Source organism: Mirounga leonina, unplaced genomic scaffold (genome assembly GCF_011800145.1).
Source record: "Mirounga leonina isolate KUSES-001 unplaced genomic scaffold, KU_Mleo_1.0 Mir_201, whole genome shotgun sequence".
NCBI classification, from domain to species: domain Eukaryota; kingdom Metazoa; phylum Chordata; class Mammalia; order Carnivora; family Phocidae; genus Mirounga; species Mirounga leonina.
In genome coordinates this window covers 23,702,466-23,713,813 of record NW_023270504.1, presented here as the reverse complement: position 1 = coordinate 23,713,813, position 11,348 = coordinate 23,702,466, and the positions used below count along the sequence as shown (strand labels likewise).

At 43.1% G+C, this 11,348-nt stretch overlaps 1 pseudogene; it reads right to left on the bottom strand.

Moving 5' to 3' along the window:
- Positions 1 to 5,479: 5,479 nt before the first annotated feature.
- LOC118025443 lies at positions 5,480 to 7,157 on the bottom strand (annotated as a pseudogene).
- Positions 7,158 to 11,348: the final 4,191 nt, after the last annotated feature.

Sequence of the window (11,348 nt, the reverse complement as noted above, 5' to 3'; positions counted from 1 at the left end):
TCGCTTAACCAACTGAGCCACCCAGGCGCCCCTCACTGGTACAATTATTTGACTGCCATCTTTGTCCCTCTCTATGGGCCTGGAGAAAAATGTAGCACACATAGAAGTCCTTAGTATATTTACCCAACAAGCCTTAAATGATAGCTGGCAAAGCCTGTATTTACTGAATACTGAAATGTCTCTAATGAGAAGAACTGTCCCCCAGAATAGGATGGCCTTGGACACTACTACTGCCTTGCAAGGATTATCCAAAGAGAATGTTGTGTGGTCATACTCTGCTAATGTATTATTTTTATTAAATCACATGAGGGGGCACCTGGGTAGCTCAGTCAGTTAAGCATCTGCCTTTGGCTCAGCTCATGATCCCAGGGTCCTGGGATTGAGCCCCATGTCTGGGCTCCCTGCCAAGGGGAGCCTGCTTCTCCCTCTCTCTCTGCCTGCTCCCCCCCCCCCCCGCCGCTTCTGCTCTCTCTCCCTGTCAAATAAATAACTAAAATTTTTCTAAAAAAAAAATTTTTTTAAGAGCCTGTCACACAAGAAGTAGAGTGTTGGAGGAAATCACGCAAGAGGATGTGATCGCAGGTTAACCTGTGAGCCAGCCCTGGGCAATTGGAGGCTCCTCATTCCCTCCCATATCCTTGGAATGTAAGTTCTGTCCACTGTTCCCACAGTGGGAGCCATTTTCAAGGACACAGCCTTGAGAGAGCGAGGTTTCGTTGAGACCATCTGGACGGCATACGTGCCTGAATCCACTTAAGGCTCTACATAACTTTGAAGATTCTGGCAGGCAGATTCAGAGATCCATTCATCTTGTGGCTGCCCAAAGCAAGGCTCATAAATAAGTTCCCATGCTTATTAAATCTGCCACCTACTAATCTGGGGTGGTCGGCCTCTTTCTTCTGTCTTTCATTGCCCTCAGTGTGGGGGCCAATTTCAGATTTCACTGGGGAAAGTCATGAGGTTACAACCAACAGTTAGGGTAGAAGGCAAGGGAGGTTTTTTGTTTTTTTCCCCCATGAACTTCAAGTATTTATTTAGAAGATCCTGGTTCATACCTGGAATATTTTTGGAGCTCTTATTTACTGCTGCTAAATAAGAATAATGCCTTATTCAATAGAGTGCACAGCAGGGTGCAAGGTACTTTCAGGAATAGTATCTCATTTGATTTTTGCAATCACCTTTAATTTAGAATGTGGTAACCATTGCTTTCAGGATCAGAAAGACTTGAACATGTTCATAGTCTGAGAGGAAAGAATGAGTAGAAAGGGTTTAGTGGATTTTGATTGATGAAATCTGAGTTGAAGGGAATGAGCTCATAAAAGGAGCGAAGATGAGATTAAAAAAACAAGGGATAGAAGCATAACATATTTATAACCTCCATATATCTTTTTTATGTAAAGTACAAGAAGCCAGACACAAAGAGTCACATATTTATGTAAAATGTCCAGAATCAGTAAATCCAAGGAGACAGAAAGACTGGGTTGCCAGTGGCTGGGAAGGGGAAGGGAGAATGTTGCCTAATGGGAACCTGGTATCTTTTAGGGGTGATGGAAATATTTTGGAACTAGATAGAGGTGGTGGTTGCACAGCATAACGAATATACTAAATGCTGCTGAACTTTTATTTATCTTACAAATTGTATTATTTTTAATTTTTTTTTTTAGATTTTATTTGTAAGTAATCTCTACACCCAACAAGGGGCTTGAACTCACAACCCTGAGATCAAGAGTCACATGCTGTACTGACAGGGCCAGCCAGGCACCCCTATTCACTTTTAAATGGTTAATTGTATGTGAATTTCACCTCGATAAATTATTTTTAAGGAGTGGGGGCTAACAAGCAGGTCCCAATTACCTATCAAAAAAAAAAAAAAAGGTCCCAGGGCAGGGAGGATCAAAGGTTCCCCACTGCCATCCACCCCCTTACACCAAGAGCCTAAATGCAGGGAACCTGATCCTGTGCTTCCCGGTCTTCATTTCCTGAGCGTACCCACCCGCTGCACCCCTCCCCACCCCATGCCCTTCTCTGTGCTGAGCATACCTCCCAGACCTATGCTTCTCTTTCTTTCTTTCTTTCTTTCTCTCTCTCTCTCTCTCTCTCTCTCACACACGCTCACTCACTCACTCACTCACTCACTGCCCAGGCCTGAGGCCAGCGCAGGGCGGAGCCCCAGGGTAGGCCTGGGCCAGATCAGAGGGTGCAGGCAGCTGTGGGCAGAGCCCTTAGGCAGGGTTCCTGAGCACAGAAGTAGGCGGCAGGCCCAGGCCCCATCCCTGGGGAGAAGACGGCCGGGAAGGGAGGAGTGGTCAGTCCTCCTGAAGCAGCCAGAGGCCGGGGGAGGGCTGGAAGGGGTGTTATATTCGATGGATGGGTGAAGCTAGGCCAGCGGGCTGGGGGGACGGGGCAGGACAAGGGGTGGGGCCATAGCCCACCCTGAAAGAGGCATGGGGGCCAGGCTGCAGCCTTCCCCAGCCTGGAGGGGAGCGCCCAGAGCACTGCTGAGAGGCAGGGCCCATGACCTTCACTGTCTTTGGGGGAATACTGATCATGGCGGTGGTTGGTAGTGGAAATGCGGCTGCCGAGTTCGGAACACTGTTCTGAGCCAGTGCTCCTGCCCAGAGCAAGGGTCCGGGGATGAACGCCATCTAGTAGATATAACCTGGATAAAGCTTTTCTTTTTTTTTTTTTTTAAGATTTTATGTATTTATTTGACAGAGAGAGACACAGCGAGAGAGGGAATACAAGCAGGGGGAGTGGGAGAAGGAGAAGCAGGCTCCCCGCTGAGCAGGGAGCCCGATGCGGGGCTCGATCCCAGGACCCCGGGACCATGACCTGAGGGGAAGGCAGAGGCTTAATGACTGAGCCACCCAGGTGCTCCCCCTGGATAAAGCTTTTAATAAAACAAAACTATTCTGAATTATATTAGGTACAAAAGGAATCCTGTCCTCACCTATGAACTCTATCCCACCCCTGAGGCCTTAATATTGACAACCAAAAAGCCCTATTTTGTGGGTGCCTGGGTGGCTCAGTCCGTTAAGCATCTGACTCTTGATTTCCACTCAGATCATGATTTCAGGGTTGTGAGATCGAGCCCCACATCAGGCTCTGCCCTGGGAGTCGAACCTGCTTAAGATTTTCTCTCTCCCTCTTCCTCTGCCCCTTCCTCCCGCACTCTCTCTCTCTCTAAAACAAACAAACAAAGAGCCCTATTTTGTTTTACTCTTCTGTGATTTTTTTAAAAACTGATTTTTGCCAACCGTATTCAACTACGGTGGTATAGAGCATTTTGAGACTCATTTTGAGATTTTGCCAGGCATGTGGAAGGACAGCAGGACAAGGCAACCAAGGTAAAACGGCGATCCAGGTTCTTAACTACATAATCCAAACTGTAAAGAACTGAATGAGAACAGCCGAGTACTACTAGGTCAGAAGTAAATTGAGGTATCAAATCACAAGTTCCCTATGAGGTTGCATTGAAGCTGGGGAAGGGCAGTATGAAACAGCTAGAAGAACAGAAAAAGAGTTAGAGAAAGGGGTTTGCAGTTTGAGATTTCCGGTGTGAAATACCCCATATAACAGGGTCAGATGTTGGCCATAAGTGGGTGAAGGTCAGTGAGTTTCAAGAAAGTTCAGAAACTATAAGGTTTAGGTGTTACATGGTTCATCCACATGAAAGGTGAAAATCACACCAATGTCAAAATCTGATGAGATCTGGGTAGAGATCAGAGCAGTGGTAGATAAGGATCTATACTTTATTGATGACTTTCCACACTCCCACTCAGGCTCCAACTTCCTGTCTCTTGTCCTTATGTCGATTGGTGTCATCTTCTTGCCTTCACTTCCTTCCTTATCCATGGCTCACGTGTCTGTTCCCTCTGGCAAAAAACCTAAATAACCCTGCTTCTTTCAGTCACACCCACCAGACAGAAACCACCCCTCCAGGAGCATGATCAGGTTTGTAGAGAAAAGTCAAAAGGGGCTGGTTAGAGATATACTGACAGATTGCAGGACGCACCAAACCCATTAGATTCTACATTCTCTGGACATTTCCACAAAGGCTAGTCATTTCTTCATTGTTTTTTCTTAAATAAAGTCAATGAATGTACGTTATATATAAAAACTTCAAATCCATAGTAGGGTAAAAATAGAATGTTTAGAAACTCCTTTACACTCCCCTCATCCAGTTTTACTCCATAGAATTAACAATTGTTCATATTTTCTTGTTTATCCTTCCAAAACTCCTCTATACATGAGAATGGTGTCATACAAAATATTTCACAAGACAGTCCATGTATTTAACATATATCAAAATATGTTAGGGACGCCTGGGTGGCTCAGTCAGTTAAGCATCTGCCTTCGGCTCAGGTCATGATCTCAGGGTCCTAGGATTGAGCCCCACATCGGGCTCCCTGCTCCACGGGGAGTCTGCTTCTCCCTCTCCCTCTGTCTGCCACTCCCCCTGCTTGTGCTCTCTCTCTCTTTCTGACAAATAAATAAATAAAATCTTTAAAAAATATGTTAAATCTGGAAAACAATTTCCACTGAAGAACCAGGGGATCTTCCTAAAACACATTTAAAAATTTCAAAGAGGTGAAGAGGTAAAGTTATGGAGATGGAGAAGGCACAAGAAATTTGAAATACTCTTACATTGGAATTTTAATAGAGAGCATTAGGAGTATATAAGCACTACATATAAAACACAAATTGATACAGCCTAGAATATTTCCCAGGTTATAACTGAAAGACAGCATTTGCAGCTGAAGATGCAAGCACAAATTGAGGCTTAGTGGGGCACCTGGGTGGCTCAGTCGGTTAAACGTCTGCCTTCGGCTCAGGTCACGATCCTGGGGTCCTGGGACTGAGCCCTATCTCAGGCTCCCTGCTCAGGATTCTGCTTCTCCCTCTTCATCTGCCCCTTCCCCTGCACATGCTCTCGCTCTCTCTCTTAAATAAATAAAATCTTTTTTTTTTTTAAGATTTTATTTATTTGAGAGAGAGAGAGAGAGAATGAGAGAGAGAGCATGAGGGGGGAAGGGTCAGAGGGAGAAGCAGAGTCCCCGCCGAGCAGGGATCCTGATGTGGGACTCGATCCCGGGACTCCAGGATCATGACCCGAGCCGAAGGCAGTCGCTTAACCAACTGAGCCACCCAGGCGCCCCTAAATAAATAAAATCTTAAAAAAAATTTTTTTTTAAAGATTATTTGACAGAGACACAGCGAGAGAGGGAACACAAGCAAGGGGAGCGGGAGAGGGAGAAGCAGGCTTCCCACGGAGCGGGGAGCCCGATGCGGGGCTCGATCCCAGGACCCTGGAATCACGACCTGAGTTGAAGGCAGATGCTTAACGATGGAGCCACCCAGGCTCCCCAGTAAATAAAATCTTAAAAAAAATTAAGGCTTAGACATTTAGGAACTGGTACTTATTGTTTTTATTATTATTATTATTATTATTATTATTATTATTTGCAAGAAGTAGGATTTATTGGCTGGCGTGAATAAGGAGGAGGCAGTGCCGAGGTTCGCATGAGCGCAGAGCCCACCATCTGTCCAGCGGGGGCAACGATTAGGGACGTTTTTGACCCACAGCCATCTGGGATCAGCTGCTTTTCAGCCACTATGTCTTCAAATTCATCCGCATTAAACTTAGTAAAGCCCCACTTCTTAGAAATGTGGATCTTCTGGCGGCCAGGGAACTTGACCTTGGCCCTGTGTAGGGCCTCAATCACATACTCCTTGTTCTGCAGCTTCCTACAGATGGAGGTGATGACTTGGCCAATGTGGACCGTGGCCACTGTGCCCTGGGGCTTTCCAAAGGCACCCTGCATACCTGTCTGGAGCCAGTCAGCCCCAGCACAGGACAACATCTTGTTGATATGGATGCCGTGGAAGGGGTAGAGCCATACTTGGATGTGAAAAATATCTTTGCCACAGTTTTTCACCATGTACTTGTTGGCACAAACTCGGGCAGTTTCCGTGGCTTCAGAGGAAGGCTGCTCATATTCACCTGACACCATGTGGCCACATGGTGGGAACTCATCCACTTTTGCCTTCTTCTGCCCCAGGTCAAAGATGTGGATCTTGGCGTCAGGGGCACCTCTGCAGAAGGGAGACTTTGGATACAACTTGTTCTTACATACTGGTAACACCTGGTGGGGACGTGGCCCATGGAGACACCAGGATCTTCAGTGGCAGGAAGGAAAAGAGAAGAACTGGTACCATTTGATAAAATCACATTATTTCTAAATATTTTATTTATTTATTTGAGAGAGAGCAAGAGAGCACAAGAGAGCAGGGTGAGGGGAAGAGGGAGAAGCAGACTCCCCGCTGAGCAGGGATCCAGACTTGGGGCTTGATCCCAGGACCCTGGAGTCATGACCTGAGCTGAAGGCAGACACTTAAATGACTGAGCCGCCCAGGCACCCTCAAAATCACATTATTTCCCAGCAGTTCAGTTTCCTCACTTATGGTTAGAGTGATGATCGGGTGAGGTAATACACAAAAAATTGTATATAAATATACATAAATAATATATAAAAATTCTATATACAGTCTAGTACTTCTCAAAATGTTGATGTTCTTCATTCTTTCCATCAACATGAGGTTCTGCCAATAGGTAACACAGAAAAGACAAGCCTCACAAATATTCAGCGTCTAAGGAACAAAAAACCCCAAAATTATTAATTCCATACTGCAATCAATAAACATCTAAGGGCTGTAGTAGTATATTTGGTAATATGACTACATGGTGAATGGTGTCATATATGTGTATGCACATGCATTTTTGTATGTTGAGCAGAATAACAAATAGGGCAGTCAGCGGTTCTTTGTATCACTGGCTGGAACATGAAAAGTTGTGTGGTTTTTTTGTTTTTTTAACATGTATTCTCACTTTATTAAATCTTACTATCAGCCCCTATAGCTACCACAAAGGCAGCAAATCCATATTTGAATTGTTTTAATAATGCACCAAAGGAAACACTGTTCGCAAAACCACCAATGCATCTCCAAGCTTCATGGCAGCCCCATGGATCCCTTAGGCCTCGGGCAGCCAACTTCTCCTGGACAGATTCTAATGGTTTTCCTTTTATCTTCCACTGTTTATAATCTGGAAGTTCAGGTTTAATATAACCATGTTCACATCCATGTCCATGGGCCATGTCTAATAGCAACCTGAGCTCTCAAGATGCTCAGTATTCAACCCTCCAGCCAGAGCCTAATGGAAATGGTGGAATGTGAAAAGTTTATGGGATATCCAAGAACTATGGGACACAATCTGTCTCTTACAGTCAATATGTTCCTTTTTTACTTCCTTACAACTTAGTGTTCTACATATAAAACATTCTTACCTCTTGGGTCTTTTCTTAGGTTTCTGCTTGTACATAGCTTTATTGTATTTCTTCCTCCTTTTACAAAACCATTGCTTTATCTGTAAAAAAACGAGGTGGGGGAGATGATGAATCAAGGAATAAGGATATTGGGGGTGCCTAGGTGTCTCAGTCGTTAAGCGTCTGCCTTTGGCTCAGGTAATGATCCCAGGGTCCTGGGATCAAGCCCCGCATCGGGCTCCCTGCTTGGCATCGGGCTCCCTGCTTGGCTGGGAGCCTGCTTCTCCCTCTCCCATGCCCCCTGCTTGTGTTCCCTCTCTTGCTGTGTCTCTCTCTGTCAAATAAATAAATAAAATCTTAAAAAAAAAAAAAGGAATAAGGATATTGGTTTATATGGGTAATAGTACTACGCAGGTGACTCTGTTGGTAAAGAAATATGTTTCATACCTGTTTTGCTGTCATATTAAATTCAAATGCAAGTGATTGACTATCTCCTTTTGTGGGGCATTTATTTAACTTAAAGGTTGCCCAGAGAGTGTCCATGAGGGGTTTGCTGACTAATCTTTTCTGGGGATATTGTTCTTCATTTTTCTCTTCCTTTTCCTGTTCCTCTTCCAGTCTCTCTTCTACTTCCACTTCTTTTTCTTCTCCTTCTCTTTCTTTCCATTTTTTCTTTCCCCTTCTTTCATCTTCACTATGATTCCTCTTTGATTGCTCTGGATTTTGATCACAAAGCATAGCTGGTTCTTTCTGTATAGCAAAATCTGTGGGATAAAATCAAACTGCAGCTAAATTTGACTTTTAGATCATAGTCAACATTCTTCAGTGTGAGAATATATTTGATTTTCATAAAGTAGTAGTGTTGTACATTGTTGGAAAAAGAGAGGAAAGAAAAAGTAAGGTTATCAAAATCAATGAAGATTTTCATAAAAAGATCAGTTTATTTATTTTTAAAGATTTTATTTATTTGAGAGAGTGAGTGAGAGAGAAAGAAAGAACAAGAGGGAGAGGTAGAGGCAGGCTCCCTGCTCCACAGGGAGCCCAACATAGGGCTCGATCTCAGGACCCCAAGATCATGACCCGAGCTGAAGGCAGACTCCCAACCCACTGAGCCACCCAGGCACCCCAAAAGATCAGTTTAAAAATAATTTACTTCTGGATTTAAATACAGACTGAGTAAGGAAAGGGGCTGTGTATTGAAATTAATATGTCTCCTTGTGATGTTATTCAAAAATAAGTTATCTTGCGGTGCCTGGGTAGCTTAGTCAGTTAAGCGTCTGCCTCTTGATTTTGGCTCAGGTCATGACCACAGGGTTGTGAGATCAAGCCCATGTTGAGACCACATCGGGCTCCATGCTCAGCACAGAGTCTGCTTGAGGTTCTCTCTCTCCCTCTCTCTCTGCCCCTCCCCCCTCTTGTACTCTATAAATTAAATAAATAAATAAATAAAATCTTAAAAAAAATAAGTTACCTTGAAAAAATTAAGTTATGAGTGACCTTACTTAAAGGACTATTCAGGCTTTTTATTTCCTCTCGAGAGAGTTTTGGTAAGATATACACTTTTTAGAAATTTGTTCATATGTTTCACTTTTCCCAGGATTGTTCTGGCATATGCCCATAAACTGACATTATTATTATTATTATTATTATTATTATTATTATTATTATTATTTTAAGCAAGCTTTACACTCAATGTGGGGCTTGAACTCATGACCCCAAGATCAAGAGTTGCATGTTCTACTGACTGAGCCAGCCAGGCACCCCCATAATTATTAATATTAATAAACTACTTTTTACTCTAAAGTACTCTGGTTTAAACTACATATGATCCCTCTACTTATACTACTAAAGAGATCAAATCAGTAATTTAAAATAACCAAGACAGGCACTTGGGTGGCTCAGTCGGTTAGGCATCTGACTCTTGGTTTCAGCTTAGGTCATGATCTCAGGGTTGTGAGATCCAGGCCTTTGTGAGGTTCCATGCTCAGCACGGAAGTCTGCTCAAGATTCTCTCTCCCTCTTCCTCCCCCTCTGCCCCTCCCCCCGTGCACTCTCTCTCTAAATAAATAAAATCTTTAGAAGCTCAAAGACCAAATAATATTATTGAAGGGTGCATAAATATGTGATAAAAACTATAAAACTAAGGCAATAATAAAATTCAGGAAGATGGTTGGAAAAACAGGATAGGATAGAGGAAGCATACAGATAAGTAGATGAAATGTATGTAATGCTATACTTATATTGGTAATGTTATGTTACTATGTTATTTAATATATAGTATATATTAATGTAGTTTTATATTTTTTAAAAGAAATACATTGTTTTTTGAGTTGGTTGGTTGGTCCTTGCATGTTCATGTGATTGATTTGCTTATAAATTAAATATATATCAAATATGTTTTTGCATATCTCAAATATTACATATAATTTTTTAAAAAAGTAATCTCTATATCCAACATGGGGCTCGAACTTATAACCCCAAGATCAAGAGTCACATGCTTTAGGGGCGCCTGGGTGGCTCAGTCGTTAAGCGTCTGCCTTTGGCTCGGGTCATGATCCCAGGGGCCTGGGATTGAGCCCCACGTTGAGCTCCCTGCTCGGTGGGAAGCCTGCTTCTCCCTCTCCCACTCCCCTGGTTTGTGTTCCCTCCCTCACTGTCTCTCTCTCTGTGTCAAATAAATAAATAAATTCTAAAAAAAAAAAGAGTCACATGCTTTACTGACTGAGCCAGCCAGGCACGCTGAGAAGTGTTCTTTTTTTAAACAAAATTTTGATTGCATGGCCAATATTTTAAAAAACTGAAAGAGTTGGGGCACTTGGCTGGCTCACTTGATAGAGCATGCAGCTCTTGATCTCAGGGTTGTGAATTCAAGCCTCATGTCAGGGGTAGAGATTACCTGGGTGGCTCAGTCAGTTAAGCAGCTGCCTTCAGCTCAGGTCATGATCCTGGGGTCCTGGAATCAAGCCCAGCGTTGGGGCCCTTGCTCAGCAAAGAGCCTGCTAATCTCTCTCCCTGCTGCTCCCCCCTGCTTGTGCTCTCTCTCTCTCTGTCAAATAAATAAATAAATAAAATCTTTAAAAAAATCAAGAGGTTTAACATCAAAATTCAATTTCCAGATTAAAAAAAAATCTGAAATTGGTGGTACTAAATTCTCATGTAATCAAAAATTGGCCGGATCTTGTCCTCTCTCTTTAGATGGAATCTGCTTTCTCTAACTAGCTAGAGTCCACACAGCCAGCTTAATTTCACCTGCCAACCACTGGCAGGCAGAAAAAAATAACACGCATACACCCTCATTCTCCATTTCTGACTCAGAAGATTATATATCCTTTATATTCTTTATATAATAAAACCTCAATTCCCATTTAACTGTTCAGCTCTGCTGTGGTCAGACTTATACTCTGTTATTACTAAAATCCATAACTATTAGAAGGGCACTTGGGTGGTTCAGTCGGTTAAGCGTCTGCCTTTGGCTCGGGTCATGATCCCAGGGTTCTGGGATCGAGCCCCACATGGGGCTCCCTGCTCAGCGGGGAGCCTGCTTCTCCCTCTCCCTCTGCTTGCTGCCCCCTCTGCTTGTGCTCTCTTTCTCTGTGTCTTTCAAAAAAAATAAAACAAAATCCATAACTATTAGACAAAACTTACTTTTCACTGAGGATCCCTGACTACAAATGACTGCTATAGGGAATACTATGTTCAGGCGAATAAAATCATGGAGATTTGTGTTTTGTTTTCACTTACTTTTCCTCAATAAAATTCTAAAATCAAGGTTTATCTTTGGGGAGACAGAACAGAGAAAACAAGACAAAACAGAAGACTTGAGAGCAGGGGGATGTGGATCAGATAGATGTCAGAGAATAGGGAGCATCACTGAAAGAACACAAGCACATAAATCCCAGCTTTTTTCCACAGTTCTATCCTAGTCCCTCAGATAGGTAGATAGATGGATGGATAGATAGATAGATAGGTAGATAGATAGATAGATAGATAGATAGATAGATAGATAGATAGATAGATAGATAG